The following is a 20,005-nucleotide window of genomic DNA, read 5'->3' as shown; positions in this document are numbered from 1 at the left end:
ACTAAGTGCGTGCTGCTCTGTGTGCATTTAGGGGTTGAAACCAGGGATAAGCTAAATATAGGTGCATATATTTCCCCTAGATATTCCAGGAGATCTTTATCTAGAACTGTTTCTTCCTCTTTTAAATTTAAATTATATATCAAGTACCTGCCAGTCATTTGGCACATTCCTTATTTAAACAGGGAAGACTTGTTTTTCCAGACACTTTTTCAAGACTCATCTCTTTAAAAGCCAGAACTAGTTCAATTTATAAGTTGAATGCTAAGAACAAATTATTGGAGTCTAACAAACAACATGTGTCATATTCTCTCACTGAGATATCTAATTACCAACAAACACAAAGCTGTAAATTTCATACTCCCTTCAAATCCCTTTTTCCTTGGTAAACAGGTGCCAGCCATCCAGCAATCTCCCTGCCGTGGTCATTCTTTTTTGAAACAAAGAGTCTGAAGCTGAAGTGAAACTATCAGAATTTGTAGAGAAGTCAACACAATTTGGATTTGACAAAATTCAGACTAATTTTTTTTTTTAATGACATCATTTCACTTCTAGGAAATACAGTGTAGTCCCAAATGTACAGCAAATGAAAGAAAATCTTGGAGGACAGGGCTAGGTGATCCAGAAAGGCATGTGGTTCCTTCTGAGAAGTTGAAAACCATGTTCTTAAAAGCTCTGCTTGTTACTTAACAATGCTTAAGAGTTTTACAGCATGTAGGGACTTGCCTAGAGCTGCTCCCTTCCAACATTTTCAACTGCTGAACCTGGAAAGAAGGTGTATGCATGCTGCATGCGTGGCGTGTGTCTACTAGGACTGCAGAGCAGGAAAAGTCACATACAATTCAGAGTAGAGTAAGACAGCAGAATACAACAGCAACAAAACCCAGTGTTGTTGCATGAACAGCAGAATTAATGAAGTCGATCACTTTGTATCTGGGCTAATTGACTTTTTAATTGAATTGTACTGAAATGGCAATGTGAACTCATCTCTTATAAGACATGAGAGAAGCCACAAGGCAGAGACATTATGAACTCCACAACCACAAGAAAAGCTGGAGCTAGAGCACATGCCTTCCTGGGCACCAGCAATTCAATATGGGAGGATAACCTTGAGCAAGGAGTGGGTTTTCTGGCATTTAACAAGACGCAAACTTTCTTCTAAATCTCTCCTGGAACATCCTTAACCTCATTCTTGCTTGTAGATTTCTTGACATCTAAAAAGGGCTTCACGTACATTGCTGTTTTCTCCTCTGTGGGGGCATTAGCAGGGTTTTATTCCTCTGTCCAGCTAATTATTTTGCAAAACCTGTCATGACCTCATATTTCTGAGAGCTTTGCTCTCAATTACAAGCGGGACTGAAAGTAGTCAATGGCTTCAGCAGTTATTATGAGGGATGGAGAGGAACTACACACATGGGGCATGAGGCAGAAGCCTCATTTCCTCTGGAAATGACCTAAAACTTTGACAGACACAGCCAAAACTTACAGCGAATTTTCTAGGAAGCATCACTATCAGCTTTTGAAGTCTAACAGTTTCTCTTTGTGGCAGGACCCATGCCCCAAACCCCAACATTAGCACGGAGAGGCAGTTGTGTCCCCTGACAGAAACTGGCTGTGCTCTGAGATGTGCTGCTTCATCACCTTTATTAGTGCATTCGCATCTCTTGGACAATTTCTGTACCAATATTGCTGGGAAATCCTATCACTGTTTGAGCAGTTCTACACAAGCCCATGTTTGTTGTATTTTATTTTATCCTTTGGTAAAAGAATGAGATGGAGAGGATTGGTGACAGTAGTGTCCTTCAGGACTTGGCCTATTCCAGTTGAGCGTCCTGGGACTCCCAGGAGAGCTTGCAACTTCCTACCCTGGGACTGGAAAACATCACCTACTACTTGTAGCCTGAAGTTTCTTCTTTAGTAGGTTGCTCCATGAAACAATGACACACTGGATGTCTTGTTTCTTTCTCCAGCATGGTTTTAATGTAATGTGAAGAATAACAGATCTCCCAGGAGATAACTGTGCAGCACCTGCTCTTTCTCCTACTTCTGGGATCATTTACACCACATTCACAATGCAAACCCATCCAGAAGTGAGACTGGGACATTACCAGAGGCTATAGTGAAGCTTAACAGAAAAATGGGGCACAATGCTCTGAGCAGAGGCCAAATCTGGTTAACTACTGCCTTGGCTCAGCCCCAGCGATAGTCCCGGGAAGGTGTCAGTAACAAACTTTTCTATGACTCTTGTACTGTGGGTGGGAAAGTTGCGTATAATGTGAAAATGGCATAAAATCAATTTACTAGCCCTTAAAATCCCAGATGTAAGTGACTGTCAGGGAGGGGCAGCACTGCTAAGCTCAAGGGTCCTTGCAATGGAGTTCAAGGATCTCCATGTTGAAACTGGGTGAAATCAACTGTGACAGATTTTTCATGTAGACTAGGAGAAATATTTTTGCTGTTTTTCTGAGCTGTGCTACCCCATGTCCTTGTGCTGACAGTAATTTGTGCATGATCCATGGGATTCCTGGCAAGGGACATACCCACTTCAGGGCTGCCAGATAAGCTCCAAGCATTAAACACCTAAACACCCTCACCTGCCCCTGGTCCCTCATTTCCTGAGATCTGTTATTTCTACTCCTGAAAGCTCTCTGCTTCTTGCTTTCATGGCTCCCCTGATTACAGATGCCCTCCTGGAGCTGGTTGCCCATGGGGAGGCAGATGTGTTGGAGAAAACCCATCGGTGGGATGGAGTGAGGAAGGTAAGACATGCTCCCGACTGAGGGAAATACCAGGGCATCATTATGTGGTGATTCAGCCTCTTCTCCTAATCACCAGGCTAGGATCAGAGAGCCTCAAGGGGCTTCACCCTCAGCCCTGTACATGCAAACTCCCCTCAGAGCAAGTAAACACTCGGTGTATCTCTAATCAGAGCCTAAGCGCGCGTCTAAATTTAACATCCAAATTGTGATCCTCTGTCAAAGACATGCCCAAATCTGTTGGTTTGAAATGAAGGAACAAGCACAACGCTGAGGTTCAAAGTGTGTGTGTGTGTGGAGGCTGAGGAGATGGGCAATTTGGGGGGATTGGTGCAGGGGATGGCTACTCCAGCCAGCTGGGAAGTGGCCTCAGGGGTCCTCCCAGGGGTCTCCTGCGATGTGCAGGCTGCTATGTTTGTCAGCCATATCGCAGAAAAGTGCTGCAGCCTGCCAGAAATCAGGTGTGGCCCCAGCCCCACCTTTCAATTCCCTTCAAGAGAAGAATTTAAAAGCAGTAAATGCAAAAAAACACAAAACGAGAGCCGAGTGCACCAAAAGCAGCATTCCCCTTGCTACCTGTGGTGGGGGCTTGGCCCAAAGTTTTGAAATCAGAATATTAGAGAAAAATTATCATTTTCACGGGAAAATAAGGACAACTCTTCCCTTATTGCTCTTTTCCCAGCACACATCCCAAACTCTTTTTCTCTCTTTCTCTTTTTCTTTTCCCTGCCCCTCCCCTCCATTCTCTCTCTCTTTTTTTCTTCACTACAAGAAACATCCTCCTCCCCCCAGATAGGTATCAATCAAAACCATCCTCAAGCACATCAACATCTTTGTTGGAGGCTACAAGCACTAAGAGCTGTGAGGGAGAAGGGAGATCTGCTTGTTTGCTCAAATAATCAATGATGGGGCAGTTTAATGGTGGGTCTGAATTTCAATGCTCATTGAGGAACAGAGACAGAGAGAAGAGGAAGCAAACCAGAGAAGATGGTGGGTACAGGCTTTGGGAAAGTGAATAGGAGTTGGCACTCTGTCTTCTCCTGGCTTGGGTAGTAGCTGAGCAGAATGGGTTTGGCTACAGTTGGGGCAATATCTTTACAGCTGCCTGACAAATAGGATCAACCAGAAACTCAGAGATTAAAAAGTACACTTCTCGTACAGGTGCTGAGCCACGTCTGTAGATATTTTGATTCCCAGCACGGAAATAACCTGTGTACACCCTGCGTGGGGGCTGGGATGCTTGGTTAATGTTTGCCCTTTTCTCTGCCGCAGCAATGCTGATGGGAATGAGATCCTTTTCCATTTGGTGCCTTGTTCAGTTTTGGCGAGTTCCCTGCTGGTTGCTTACAAAGCTGGGCCTGGAGGGTTTGAATTCTGTGGGGGAGATGGGTATTTTTTGAACTGTTTTCTTGGACTTGGAAAAACCCATCCCTTCCCAAGCCATGGCACAGAGCTGTTCCCATGATCTCGTCAGTGTTTCTCTGAATGGGATGTTGAAGTCAGGCTAGCAGCTGGCACTGTCCTTGGAGATCCTGCTCCTGGATTCCGCTGTGCACTCTCTGCTTCGTTTTGCAGCAAAGCAGAAGAGATACATCCTGGAGGTACTACACAAAGACAGGAAACTAATGAAAAGAGCCCCTGAAGATGTGGTGTTTTCTTCCTCAAGGTACCTCAGGGTTTTCCAGTGCCCGTGGATGGTTTTCTTGGGGCTGATGTTTGCAGAATTGTGTTTTGCACCAGCCTGCTTGGCGGCTGTGTTAGTGTGGGTAGAGCTTTTTTTCTGGACTTGCAGATTCCACCAGGGTGCAGTTGGGCTGTTATTTCCCCCTCTCAACTTTCCAGTCTCTGAATGGCTTGGATAGACCTTTGGAAATTGTTTCCAGATTGCTAAACAGCCTGGAGCAAGGTGGCTGATCGTTTAAAACCTGGTGCCTTTTACAACCGAGGTCTGCCCTTGCTCAGAGTGACCTGTGAAACACTGCTCATGTCATGTAGCGAGTGGCCCATGGGCAGCGCCCACCCCCTGCGCTGTAAGAATTTCAGGGTTCAACTCCATTCCCGGTGGTAAAGGGGCTGTGTGCTGGCAGGGTGGGCTGTACCGGGGGCTTCTCAGCTGCAGAGCCATGGAAAGCCATGGGATTAGTGTCATGCTGGTGTGTGAGCAGTGACTCTTGCTTGGACTGCTCAGCATGGCAGGGGGGTCACACGCAGGTCCCTGAGCAGAACTGATACAGCCCTACGAGCAGCACAGAGATGCACCTCCCGTCATCTGCCAGCTGGGCCAGGCAGGTGCTTCAACCCTGGGGAGTCTGGGTACCCCAGGAGCTTGGACCAGCAGTCTCTAAGGGGTGTTGGAGGAACGGAGACTCTCGTGAAGGCATTTGAGGGAAGCTTGTGAGTCACTGACTTGTGGTGGGGCAATCTGGGCCCTGGCTGGTACACCAGGCACAGTGCTGGGACACCCTTTTTCTCTAGCCAGGCTACACTGCTGCAGGGGTTGGTAAAAAATGCTTCATTCTGAGGCAGCACTGCCTTCTCTGGGTTTAGTCTGCTGCAGCCAGCGGACCTGCAAGGGGTCCTGCTAGGACCACTGTTCAGGGCTGACAGCAAGAGCGTGGTGGGCTGCTGTGAAGGCAGATGTGCAAGACATGGGTAGGTTGTGCAGGGAAGGAGAGAGTGGGGTGGTGTTCCACATGGGAAGGGTGGCTGGGAAGTGTTTAGCTACTCTGATGTCCTCTCCCTCCTTCCCCCATACAGCTGAATGCTTTTGCCACCTTTGTCACTGTGACAGCTGTTCACAAGTTGGACGCTCAGATCCAGGCTGGCTCTCCAGGCACCTTCCTCCATGACATCTTACTGTGGCCTCCTCCAGCCAGCCGCTCATCCCCTTCCCCCTCAGACATCTCGCCCATTGCCCCATCATCATGGCTCTGACTGTGCCCTGCTGCTCTAACTGCCGCCCTGGTTCACTCCTCCACTGGGGCAAACAGGCGCTACATCTCTTGGCCTCCAAGCCATCCTCTGTCCATGAGCAAGACACCACCGTGTATGTGAAGGTGAAGGCTTTCTCTTGTCACCTTTCCACCTGCAGTGTGTGTGTTTCTGTCTAACACTCTGTGAAGCACCCAGGGAGAGCCTGATTTTGTACTGCTGCCAGCACCTAAGCCTGGCTCACATATGTCACATAGCTGAGGTTTCTCTGTCATTGTTGTAAGCTTCCAGAAGCTTGTCTGTTAGGCACAGAAGAACTTGAACAGGCTTGAACTCCTCATAGAGTTAAAAGGGTCACTGATTTTTATCTGTCTTGGCATTGCAACATCATTTTAGAGACAGAGCTGATCACACAGCTCCAGAGCTGTCGAGCCCTCAGTAGGGGTCTGGGGTCACTGCAGGAGGCCTGGGGGGTGAGGGAACCTTGCAGCACCAACTGTCTTGCTGCTGGCTCTTGTCCCAGAGAAAGTGTGACATCAGGGAGGTTGACTTGCTTGTGCCAAGGGCAGGGGAAGCATCCTTATGCATTATTCCTAACTCCTTTCCTCCACTCTCCTCTGAAAAGATCAGCTGTTTTTCCCTCCTCACGGATTGCTTCCTATCCTCCCCAGGTATTGGCGGGGGGGGGGGGGGGGGAGAAATCTGCCTGTGTTCCAGAAGCTGCCATTGCACAGATAACCAGGGATGTGTTGGGGGGTGGTTGACTATCTCCTTGGCCAAAGACAACAGCTAAAACAGCCAGGAGACAGGGAGGAAACAGCAGATCCCACTGGTGGCTCTGATGGGAACGGGGTACCTGTTGCCTGTGAAAAGAAACAGCCCTGGGGGCTGGAGACGGGCAGTGCCGGTGGGAAGGGGGCTCAGTGGGAGCCACTCACCAGGCAGCGTGCGAGGGGCCCAGGCGCTGGGCACCGCAGTGCAGCAGTCCAAACATGTTGACATGTTGACACAAGAGCCAGCTGCAGCATGCCAGGTACTCACGTGAGCGTGCCCCAACTCTGCTGCTGCTGGGACTGTGCACCACTCTCCAGGATTCAGCTCCCATGGAGGCTCTTAGTGCCAAGGGCCACATACCTCAGTCACTACAAACTAGGTGGCTCAGCAGGCATGCGGCGACCATCAGCACCGGCTGTGAGAGCCCACAAGGGATCCTGGGCTCTTTCTTGATTGCTTCCTCCTGCCAAAACTCATACTGAGCCTTTCACATTTTCCTCCTGCTTAGGATGCAAATTATCTTGCACTGATAACCATTCCCCTGTCTGCAAACCTCTGAGGGAAGCTGGTGCGTGGGACCGCGTTGTCAGTCCTCCCTGCTGCCTTTTGGATCCATTGGCTAGTTTCAGCCAAATTTAACCAGATAGGTAAAGACTTGAAAGGAGTTAAGTTTGCACAAGCTTGTGAAAAGCAGCAGGAGAGAGGAGAGCAATCCAAATTAGGACTCTCAGATGGAAGAAAAGGCTCTAATGTGAGCCCAACCCGATTATTAGACATCAGAGAATCCACACAAGAGAGAGCGCCCCAGGCAACCAAGCTTCATGAATTCTGCTGCTCTCAAAACAGCTGTTTATTTAGGTTCTGAAAAGCCTGTGAGATCCTTTCTGGGATCCCAGCACACAACTCCCATCTGACCCACCAGAGTCTGTGAGTCCAGGCTGGGCTCAGCTCCCACCTCGGCCTGGAGAGAGGAGCAGCTCTGCCCGGCGTTTGAAGGGGCTCTAACCCTGAGCTGTTTGACCCCGTGAGTCCTCGTCCGCACCTTAACTCAACCTGGGTGTTTGCTGTGAGGACACTGGCTACATCACCTGAGTGCTGGTAGTCCTCTGATGCCCTCTCTGTGATTTCTCGTGGGGAACATACATGTTATCCTGTGATCAGTAAAATTTGTTAGGAAGGAGTCCAAGAGCATCTAGGCATGAAGAGCTGGGTGAGGAACCATGTGCCCTGCCAAACACAGGTGAGGAGCCCCAGTGCTCAGCAGGACATGGACCACTCGACTTCTCTCTGGCCTGCACACAGCCCTGGCCCCCGTGCCTCCTCCGTCACCTTTTTCTCTCTCCTATCAGCCAATTCTCATTCACCCCCAGACCTGTCCCTGCACTGATACGAAGATATTCTCATTCCCCTGCCCAGCACCCTGCCGGTCTTTCCCTTCTGGTGCCTGAAGGTGAGCAGGGAGAGCAGCTTTCCGCTCTACCTGCAGCCTCTTTCACTCTGTTGCCATCTGTTTGCCTTGCAACGCTCCTTCCCATCCCTCTCCCATGTTCAGAGGCAGTGTAAGGACACAGAGGACAGTGAATGAATGAGATGATCAGGGCATGATCCTCCCTCGTAAAAGGATGGCTGGCCAGGACGCGGGTAGTTGTGCCACAGAAATTCCCTGCAGCGGACATTTATTGAATGCAAAGAAATACCTGCAAACTGATAGAAAACCTTCAGGTCCCAGACCTGCCTGCCCTCAGGAAACCTGCCCACAGCAGCCCACCTCCTCTGCTGTATCCACAGTGCCATACATGCAGATGCAAAGCCAGCCCCTCCTCTGTGGAGCTCAGGGTTTCACTGGAGAAAAGATTAACCCCCGAGACAGGCATGTTTGCCCAGGCTGGCCTCATTACCACAGCATGCCCTTGTCAGCTCTCCTTAAGGTCCCAGCATGAGTTGCTACCTCCCACTCTGGACTGTCTGCTGGAAACACATTTCTGAAAGCTCTCGTCATTGCAACACCTCTGTGGAGCAGGCAGCTGTGTGGAGACGCTGCTTGCAGCACCTGTGACAACCAGATACCAGGCTGGGTACACAATGTCTCTGTCAACCTGAGCAACATGGAGTATCTATTCATGGCATAAGCAGTCTCTCCCAGGCTGCCTGAGTCACAGCATCTATCCAAGATACAACCTGGTCAGTCCAAAATAGTCCCACAACATAAGAACTTCAAAATAGCCACACTTGGCCATCTCTATAATCTCCCTCTCAAAATGGCCAGTTTTGATTGCTTAGTGGAGAGGCATAAGAAATAAGGAACATGCTCCTTCTTCCGCTTTCCAGCATCAGTGCAAGTACACAGTTGTGTCTAATAACCTCCACTGGAGCAATCCATCCCAAATGGATCAAAGCCTTATTTGAAGCCAAGCACACTTTTGGCCTCTGCAATATCCCATGGCAATGTGTTCCAGAATTTATTTATGACCTCTGTGTGGAAAAAAAAAAACAAAAAAACCAAACCAAACCAACAACAAACTTCCTTTGGTTTGTTTCAAACCTGCTGCTTGTTCATTTCTGAGCTACAAACCTTCCTAACAGCCCTCACAGCCTGCCCCTCCCTGGAGCTCCTTCTTCCAAGACTTAGGAAAGAAAGTTTCTTTGCTAATAACCAGTACCTGCCCCATCGCCAAGGAAGAAGCGTGGTTGAGAGGAGAAATTGCTTGCTCAGCAAATCAGCTTGCTAATAGACAATGGAGCATCGGTGTTGCCAACCCAGTTTAAAAAAAAAAAAAAAAGGCTGAAGGTATTTAATCCTCTTATGCTTGTGCATGATACAGAAGAAAGCCCACTGCTGCTGGAGGTGCAGCTGCACTCGCATACTCCACACGTGGCAAAAAAACCAAAAGCGAGGTGCGTGGAGCAGGGAATGCCATTTCTGTAGCATGGAGGTAGCTGGAACGATCCTGCAGGACTTGCCTTGGAGCAGTTGGCAGGAGCGTAGGATGCAAAATGCATTAGTTTCTAACAGATGTTTGATTCCAGGTGTTACGCCTCCTTTGAACTCTCCCTTCATACACGAATGATGCTTATTTGTTTGGAGGGCTGGGAGACGCACTGGTTTCTGAGAGCATTAGGTTTGGATGAAATACACTCACGGTGCGAGCTGTAGCGAAGGAAAAGGCTCAGGAGAGGAGCAGGTCCTGCTGCGCTCTCTGCTCTGCGGGCAGGGTGGTTGGGCTTAATCTTGCAGCGTTACAGAGTACATTAGAGCACAAGCTGATGGGGAGAAGTGGAGAGACTGAAGCCCCTGGCTGGGTTAGAAACCTCTTGCCTGCTCAGTCCCTCAGGAACCCCAACCACTTATCAGACAGGCGGATGTCCCTGAACTGTTCCTGATAAGATGAGGTGTGCTGCATATTAGGAGGTGATAAGAGCGCACAATACCAAGCCCGTGATTTTTGCCTCCTCGAATACCGAGACAGCCCAGCCTTCCTCAGCAGCCCGATACAGACTGTTTGCTTTCAGTCCCGAGGCTCTGATAACCTCCTCGGTCTCTCTAGCTGACAGCCTGGAGAGCCGTGGCAGCTCCCTACGCATCCCGTGCCTGCTCTTTGGCCCCCTGAGTGCCAGAGCAGAGGATGAAATGGGCTCCGTGCCCCCCTGCCTGGATGCAGGGCACCCTGGGCGAAACGGGAGCCTGTCGGCCACAGCCCTGCCTGCCCCGGCAAAGCCTGCCCAGCTCCAGCCGCAAGTCGCACAGCCCGAGTTCCCAAGTGTCCTGGAAACTCTCAGCCCTTTGCAGCCGCAAACCCAAGTCAGCAGGAGCTTTTTCAAGAGTTTTGTCCAAAACAACCCCTGCCGTGTGACAAGTGATCTTTGCCCCTCTGGAGTGCAGCACTCCACCAAGTCTGCCTTTAATTCCCCCAGGAGGCTGATTAGCTGATAACTGCTGTTTGGAAGGGCCCTGTTTGATCCAAACGGACTCCCACTCTGTACTTCCACCTCTGTTCCTCAGCCCTGCACACATACACGGGAAATAATTCCTGCACGCCCAGAACTGGGACTGGATTTTCTCTGGGATTTCATCTTATTTTGCCATCAGGCACCTGAGAGCGAACGAAGTTGCACTGATGCAAACACACACACGTTTGCACACGCGCTCCCGTGCGAGGTGGGGATGGTGGCTCTCGCTTCAGCTCCCCGGCTCTGCTGCTGGTCGCGGAGCGGGACCAGGGCAGGTGAGGAGTTCTTGCCTGGCTGTACAGGGAGGCAGGGCTGGGAACCGCCAGCACTGTGCCTACTCTCAGGGATCCCCAAGGCAGAGTTTGAGGTGACAATGGAAGTGGTTTAATGGGAAACACGGAGACAGAGCTTGGAGTGGTACCACCTCACCCCAGTTAGTGAGGTGGCATATGGCCAACAACTGAGCCTCCAGCCGGACGCCATCGCTGCTCCCGCAGCAGTACATCCATTTACTCCAGCACAAGCACGCTCCCTGCAGAAATCCTGCCCCGTGCAGACACCTGGAGTGCTTCTCTGTTCAGTCCCTCCTCACCTGCCTTGCTCAGCAGTATGGCTTCCACGCTTGCTACCTGGAGCCCACCTGCTTGCACCGGCTGCAGCGTGCTAAACTTTCCCAGCTAAGACCAGATGCAAACTTTGTGCCGACACAGCTGAAGTTTTCCTGGCTCCTTCCATACCCCTTCTCACGCTAGGGCTGACAGAAGGAAGGAAAAGATGAAATGTTCTCCCTTTGCATCCCGAATCCCTATCTTTAGGATAAGGCTGTTTCCAGCAAAAGTTACTCACATACAAAAGCAGTTTCATGACTAAATCTCTGCATCCTCCATGCCTTTCTCCATCCATGCCGTACAGACTGCTCCCTGAGTCATTTCAAGTTCCCACACCAGCGAGCAGCGTGCCTTACCTGTTGCAACAGGAGGGAGACCTCTCCTGAAGTTTACTGCTTCTCTGCGCTCACCGATGAAAATCCTCTCCCGCAGCAGCACCTCGCTGGCTGCCGGGGGTCCATGGTGCTTGGAAATCAGAGGAGAGGGCTCAGAGAATTTCCTGCGAGAAGGGATTTTGCTGGCTGAAACTCTGGCAGCACAGGTTGAGAGCAGCAAGGGAGAAAGTTGCAGGAGGTGGAACTGCCTTGCTGAAGAGCCAGCCCTTCCGTGACGGACTGGAGGAGGAGGAAGAGGGGAGGCATCGCCCGCTCCCTCGCTGGAGAAGTGAACTTGTGTGTGTGTGTATGTCAGAGCTGGGCAAGGACCCAAGCCTTAGAGCCAAATAATTGCAGAGCTTTTTACTGTTAGCTTAACTAGTATTGCCACGAAATCCAGGACCTCAACTACGAGAGTGTGTGTGGGGGGGGGTGGTGTGCAGAATATGTCAGGTAAATCCCTCCAACACACCTGAAAAACCCAAAGATTGTTTTTTAACTAGCTGCCAGGTGGGTGTTGCAAGGAGGGATGGGGAGAAGGGGGTGGGGGAAACCTGAATCTGCCCTCAGAGCAGCTGCGTGCGGAGAGACACTTTGAAGGTTGTTGTTGTTTGTGTTGGGGGAGCCCCCAGAAACCCCAGCTGCCGCCAATACGCCCCAGGGTGCTCGGTGCTGTACAGGCAGAGGATGAAAAGGTGGTCCCTGTCCTGAAAAAGCAGAGAAAAGAGAGGGAGGCAGCAAGGAGAGATGGTGGTGCAGAGAGACCAAACATTGTACTGGAGCTTTGGGGGTGGGGGTGTGGTTGTTTCTTGGCAAAGAAAGAGCATCCCAGCTCTGGGGGTGTTGTTCAGGGCTGGACCAAGGGAAAGGGACATGAACTCTTCAGTGGGTGTCCCTTGTCACATTGGCTAGAGCATGGGCAGTCTGTGGGTAGCTTCGGTGCTCTTTGTCCCAGACCCCTTCCCCCTCCCCTCCTCCTTTTCCCCCCAACCCTCAGTAAATCCTAATGTATCCCCTTTAAATTGCAGTGGGGCTTGAACAAATACAGGGGTAGTTCTCAATGTGGGAAATCAAGGTGAAGTTTTGCCCCCCCCATGGTGTGTTTTTGCAGAGGAAATGACCAGAAAGATTCTGTACAGTTTTAGGAAACACAAGTAAAGAATATGGAAACTGGACAATTTAACTTTAAACTATGTGAAGAGGTGCCTAACTGCTTCTTTTGAGGCTCCATGCATGGAAAAATGATGGAAGTGAGCACAGTAGCATGTAGAGGAGAGAGAGAGACCCCATTAGCATTGTGTTTGAGGAGGAGTGGTTGGTGTAAACTTGCACTTCGCTAGACACGTGCAAATCCCCCAGGACAGCAGGTTATGAATCCTCCAGCCCCACAGCTTAGACTGGAACTTGTCTCAACTAGACACTGTTGAATTAAATCACAGGACAACAATCCATGGGAAAATCCATGTGATTTCGTGGTGCAAATACAAAAAGATGTGAAGAGGTTGACCCATGATGTATTGGACTTATATATTGGGGTTGTTGGTGGAGGTGAGTGAGAGCAATCTGGTAAATTCACCAGAAAATCCAGTTTTGATGGATTCAAAATTGCTCAGCATTTTAGATTAAATCTAATGAACGGTTTGTACCCAGAATGAGAGAGGAAATTTGCACAGCATGGTGAGACAATGATCTCCCTGGGCTCGGTCTGGGACGGTGGGAACTGATCTGCTAGCTTTTGTGCTACAGATGTTCATGCTGGGTGCTCTCCTCCCAGCAGTTAACTCCTCTTGGAAAATGACTTTGATTTCAAGCTCATCATGGCCTTTCAGAAGTAGTTTGAACTGAATGAGAAGGCATAAATCCGGTTGGATTTGCATGTGCAGCTTGTCCATTTTTCCAGCTGGTTTAGTCAGATGACTTGCAGGGGAATTTGCAGAGAATTTTGGGGGAATATAAAAGTGATAGTAAAAGTAATAGTAGCTTGAAATTGCAAATCAGCTCCATTTCTTTAAGATGTCTCATGAGAGGAGGCCAGGTGATCAATCAGTAATGGCAATGGGAGGCACATTTGGGAGAAATGAAAGGAAAAGTTCTTTCACGCAGCCGCATCTTTCGCAGCTGTGGAAGGCGAGAAAATCGGGTATTGGTGGCTGGATTTCAACGGGGATGAGACAGGGCTCAGAACAATACTTGTATTATATTTAGACATACCAAGGTACAAGTGAGCAGCCCTCTGGCTTCAGGGCATCAGCTGATTGCTACAAGAACCAGCATTTCCTTGTGTTCGGAGCCTTTCACAACTGGCCAGGTGTCTTACTCCTTTCGCTTGCATCTGGAGCAGCAGGTAACCCTGGAGACGCTGGACTTGGGGACTTGGTCTCGTCTAGTGTAGCAAGGCATGAACTCTCAGCTAGCAAGGCCAGCAGTGCTGATCCTCAGCAAGGCTCTCCTTTTGCACTGTCCCATTGCTCCTCCGGGTGGTCACAGAGACCCTCTTTCCGTCCCTTTTTTTTGCCATGCTTTGCTGATGAAATGCTGTTTGAGGAACCTGGTGCTCATGGAAGAGCCATGTATCAGGCAGACCCTGCAGAAAGGTTGGGCGTAAGTTAGGGGGGGTTATTATACCTGACCCCCTTACAAAACACCGACAAATGCCCAGTGACTGCAAAAGCCACTGACAACTTTACCTCTTTGCCAGCAGATTGTCAATGCCAGATCGTCCTTTCCCCAGCAGTGGCAGGGCATGGTACCAGTCTTGTTGGCTGCAGGGGACTTAGTTTCAGTTCTCAGAGAAGACTTTGCTCCCTGACTATGGAGCAGAGAAACATTATATTAGCTGAACAGGTGTAGCTGGGAAAACAAATAGACTTTTTGGGGACAGGAGTGAAGGAGGACTTGATTGTCCAAAATCCTGTCTATTTTTCCAAATATATCAGATAGTTTAACAAGAAACATTGCCTTTCCTAACTAAATCATGGCATTGGTGTGAGCAGCACACTGACTATGGAGAAGAGATCCCAAAATCTTTAGATTATAGTTGGCTAGGACACTAGGATGGACTCTTGCCTTCCATACAAAAGCGAACATGGGCTGTTAGAGGCCATTTGGACCATTTACTATCCCAGGGATCCAGGAAGGGAAAGAAGCCCAGGACAACTTCTTCTGAGGTCCAGCTGTTACTTCTGAGTGGTGGGTGAGAGACTGGGACTGGTGAAAACTGTCAGGCTCTACCTTCTCAGGTCTTCTACTCAGCTTGAAGTCAGGTTGGGTTGGGAAGAAAAGTGTTGTTTTTGTCCCAAGGAACAACTCCTGCTGCTGCAGAAGGGGGTGAGTTGCAGAATTATCATACCTGAGGTTGAAAGCAGAGAGGATTAGCCTGTCTGGGGTAGCGGCACCAGTAAGAAAGAAAGAAGGAAGATGGAGCCGTGCATGATGCTTGGCTTTGCCCTGAGTGCTGCTTCACATCACTCAGACAGTCAATCAAACAAGCCAACAAAAGCTCCATAAGCTGATATCAACATTACATGCTTCCATGTCTCACTGCTGAGATCTCACCCCATCAGATGCAACGGGCCCTCTTCCAGGGCGCAGGGAATGTCAGATCTCCATCATTTGGCTGGCAAAGACGCTCCTTTCTCCCTAATCACCAGGAGAGATTTCATTTCCTGGTTCCACCCAAGATCTCCATTTGATAAAGCCAAGACGTTCTGCTGTGGGCTAGCTGCACACAAACAGTTTTGCAGAGAAGCAGCATGTTCGGGCTAGGGCAGGGAAGTCACCACAGGCCTCTCTGGACTGACAAGAAACACTTATAGGGGCCTCACTGCCAATAGCTATACCTACTCACTGCCCTGGGGACCAGATCTACCTGCCTCCTGAACACATGCCTGCAGGCCCATCTTCCAGCTGATCCTCCTCAACTCATGCCCTTCCTGGCCAACACTTGCAACTGGCCTGCCGGAGCATTGTGTCCATGGATCTGGAGGTTGGGGCAGTGCTGATGAGAAGTGGCACTGGGGTGTTTCTTCAAACTCTCCTGCCCTCTGAAACAGACATGATGGTGCAACCCCTTTTTTTCATCTCTGTTGAGGGTTTGGCACTCTTTGAGCGAGCTGGCCCAGCTATGGACCGAAATGCGCCAGTTGTTGTGGTGAGGGTGGGCAGCCAGCCTCGTAAGGGTGGGCAACCTTCCTAAGCGGTCCCAGCTCCCATTGCTCTCCCATGGTGCCTGACCTGATTTATCAGCCCAACGCCAAATCTACAGCAAATGTCCGCTCACTGGTGTGCTGGGATCTGACGGCCCCTGAGGTAGACGGAGAGTTGCCTCCCTCAGGGACAAACAACTTTTGTTTCCCCTTTGCAAAAAGGAGAGCCGGGTCTGTGGGTCTGGCCTTTGAGCCTCAGCATCTGCTGTGCTGAAATGCTCTGTGGGTATGTTTGCACGGGAGCGTGCAGGGACTTGCAAGAGAAGGGGCGATTATCTGCCTGGAACAACAGCAGCATTTTCCCCAACAAGCGGGAGCGTGTGTGCTGGGGGAGGGGAGGATCCAGCCCTGCGCAGGAATCGGCTCCCAGTGCTTGTGTGTGCACTGCAACCTCATTGACCAGTGCTGATAATAACCCTCCATGAAGCTGCTCCGGTGAGTCAGGATTGTTCCTGTGGAGCTGCAAACCACGGTGCAGCTCCCAGCTGGGCAGAACACTCTGGGGAGCGAGGCGGGTGCTGTCTGCAGAGGGACAGGAGGGTTGTGTGTCTCTCTCATCTTCTTGGAGCCTCCCAAGGAGCACAGGGTGCATCTGTCCCTTTCCTGCAGACCCTCTGAGTGGTAACCAAAGGCCCTGAACCACATCTCTGCATGCAAACCTGATTCTCACACTCAGACTCACCCTTTTTACCCAACACAAATTTGAACCGGGATTTCCTTGGATCAGCTCCAGGTTATCCTAGCCTGAGGTCCAAGAGGAGTCCACTGATGGGTGGGTTTGACTCAGGCCACCCATCATATTTAGTTTTGGGTATAGAGGCTGGTGTGATGCAAACCACTCCTGGTCTCCCCAGCATCCTGCACAGGCTCCACTAAGACATCTTTGGCTTTTGAGGCTGAATGCTGGGCAGTCCCTGCCCTTGTATGCACATGAGGGCATCACCACAGAGCTCATGCTGGAGTCGGGCCCCCCACTCTCTATGGTGTTGCACAAGGCTATTGTGTGGGACAGATCAAACACAATGGATTGCAAAGAGTGAAGGACACGAGTTTCTTGGCAGTGTTGGACTGGAATTCAAGTCTCTCTGGGCTCTTTGTGGGGTCATAACCACTGCTGTGCCATGCTCCCCCTTGTTAGCTTCCCCGCTGAGGATGATACACACTGATTCCTACAGGGCACTGCTGACAGATCCCTTGCCCCTTTAAAAGAGATGAAGTCATCTGCCTCTGAAGCCATCTGGCACCAAGACAGAGTCAGAAGCTCAGCACAACAGAAGGCTGGGATGCCAGCCCGCAGAGGGGATGTCATCGCTCTACAGACAGATGGGACCCTGATGGGATGGGGTGAGATGCTGTGCAAGACCCCAGGAGAAGGTTTGGTGCTGCAGGGAAGGCAATGAAGACCAGGCCAGCAGAGAGTACCAGGGTGCATCATGGCCCCGTTTCCATCACCCATGCCGAGTGGAAACCCACTGGGAGGTGGGAGCTGTGCACTGTTCTTCTGGGAGGGCATGGGCTGGACCACGGCTCTCGTCATGGGATGAGCTAGCGAGTCAGCGTGTCTCCTCCTCCCCCTCCATCCGTCTGCGCAGAGCAGGCATTAGCTCATCTCAAGCCAATCGGTCTCCACCGCGTGCCGGATGGCTGATCTCATCGTTGGCTGGGGTGGCGGTGACTGAATCTGGAGCGGCGTGTGACTGCGGTCTCCACAGGGTGGCCGTCGGGGCATCGCAGGGAGAGGAGCCACCATGTCCCTGTGAGCCATGGGGAAGTGACCTCAAGTCAAATTGCCCACCAGACCTGAGCAGGTGATTTCATCAGAGCGTGCTGGGGGATGAGGCAATGTCCTTGCTGGCATGCCATGGGAACAGCCTCTCACTTCCAAGTCTGGCAGGAGGTTTCTCTCTCAGTTTCTGAGGTAGTATCACTGGCCTTACATTCCCAGAGTGCCTACACAGCCAGTGTCTCTTGCATCACAGACTCCTTAACCCTCCTGGATTAATTAGTCAAGGAGCTGGTGCTCTTTGCAGGACTTCACTGGGTCATGGTATCGTCCACCAGGAATGTCCCAGACCACCATAAGTCTTGCTGAAGTTACTGCACTGGAGCCCCTTCTCCCCACCATGCACTTCAAGGCACGGTGGCTTCCAGCCTCAGCAGGGCCCCAGCGACTCCCTCCTCATGGCCCTGTTGCTCAGGAAGGAGCTGGGGCTGTGTTGGATGAGCACAGCCATGGCTTTGCATCATCCCAGCTGAGAAACCAAGCTCCAGCTTGGTGTTTGTGCAGGAGAGAGGTTGGTGATGGGTGGCAGTAAAAAAGGGTGGAGGGGAGACCATGGGAAATGGTTGGGTCTTTACTAGGTGAGGAAAGAGGACAGTGAGTTATCTGAACTCACTGTCAGGGGACGAGAGGTTAAATTACAACCCCATAAATTGAGGTGTCCGTCCAGGGGGAATGAGCTGTTCCCAGAAGATGCGTCTATCCCCTCACTGACCCCACACAACTAGCTTAGCCTGGATGTTTAACTCTTAGTCCAGTGCACTGGATCGCATGCTGGGGATTTCACAGGCACTGGGAGATCAGGCATGGGGAGAGTGGGGGACTACCTATGCTCTTGCTTCACTCAGAGGTCTCTGGTTTGCCCGGCTCAAACAGAAACCCTTTCACAGTGGAAGTTAATTTTCGAGAAGGGGAAAACACATGTGTCTGTTCTGGTCTGGCCTGGAAAGTCCTGGACCATTAACTCTTCTTCCTAAGAAAGACCACTTTCTCTTCTGCTTTGTCTTGCTTTGGGAAAAAAAAAATTGTTCTACTCCAACCCAGATTCTTTGTTGCCATTTCTCCTCTGCATAGCGGTCTGTAAATGTTTCTCTGTTAGTCAGTTGCCTCAACCCTGGATTTTCCAACTCCCCTTTCAGATCCTCGCTGTCTACCACTTCTTCAGCCTGGTGCTGAGACTTGACACCCAGTCATGCCTGGTGGAGAAGCCAGCATGGAACTTCCTTGCTCCAAGGGCATGATAAAGAAGTGCCATTGTGCAACTGAGCCCTGTACCAGGAGCACAATCTCCATGATGATTATCTTGATACCATCCTCACTGAACCAGGGGAGCCTGAGCCAAAAGAAAAATTTAGAGCTAAACAGCTCTTGTTTACAGGAAGCCAGAGCACAGTGTCTGGGCTTGTACTAGTGTAGCAGGAGATATTGCTATTGTCTCAGACTGCAAAATATTGATGGATGGCGTGTCTCTGAGATTTCCCAGGGACATTGTGGGAGCAATTTCCCTAATTTCTGAAGCATCTTGCACAGCAGCCCAAGGGGAAAAGCGTTTGCTTTGGCTGAATTGGACAATCAAGCAAGGGTCATCAGCTTTATTGACTGTTATGTTTAGCCATGACCACTGTAGGCTTTGCAAGCTATGCAGCACTCTTTGTGTGTTGGTCCAGAGAAAAGTAGGGTCTCAGGCATGTTGTAAAGGGCAGTGGTCACCAACAGACACAGCACCAGCAGCCCAAATCTCCGTGAATTTGTACTACTGAACAAATCCACTGAACAAACTCCCATCAATTTCTCACAAGGTATCAAATGAGAGGAGACAAACTTCTCTCCCAACCCCGAAGTTACTTTTTTGGGAGTATTGTTACCTTTCTTCTGGGTTTACAAAACCATGGTCCTACAGGCAAAAATCTGGTGGACTGCTCTGCAGCAATGGGTAAAGAGCCTCATCTCCAAGTCTTGTCCTGCTCTGGGACAAGGCAACAAACAACTGAGAGAGAAAATCAAAATGGCTGACTGCTATCCAGATGTGAGAGAGGGCTTGTCCACATCTGGCAGGGAGTGTTTCACAATGGGAACAGCTTTCCTCAGCCCTTGGCACACATCTGGGGGTGGCTATTGCACCCACAAACAGGATGGTTCAGTTCCCGTGGAGACAGATCTGTTTGGCCAGTTCGATGAGTCAGAGAACATTTACCAAGACCTTTTTGTGTCAGGAAATGCGTTTTGATGAAAAGAGGAAGAAGTTGTTTTTTTTAAAAAAAAAAAAAAAAGTGAAAAATGTGGGTTGCAGAGACATTTTCCCAATCCAAACAGCAACCCTTAGTGCGGAGGGACACCATCCAGCTCAGGACAGTCCGTTCGGGATTCACTGGTGACCCACTGCCTGCTTTCAGGTGAGCCACATTCGCTAACTGCCCACGGAGTGCCAGGTAAGACTTTGCCCATCTTTGAAACACTTTGTCCAAGCACTCAGAGAAACATCTGAGAAGTTTCCCCTTGGACGTTGTGTTGCTAGTTTTTATCAGTCCCGGGCTCCTTCCCATTGCTGCTGGGGTGAGGGGATAAGGACATATGTAAGGCTGACAGTCCTGTTGGTAAAACAGGAGATGAGAGCAGGAGGGGCAGGACATCT

Source organism: Athene noctua, chromosome 12 (genome assembly GCF_965140245.1).
Source record: "Athene noctua chromosome 12, bAthNoc1.hap1.1, whole genome shotgun sequence".
Classification (NCBI taxonomy): domain Eukaryota; kingdom Metazoa; phylum Chordata; class Aves; order Strigiformes; family Strigidae; genus Athene; species Athene noctua.
The sequence above is the reverse complement of the archived record's forward strand: the minus strand, read 5'-3'. Positions refer to the sequence as shown.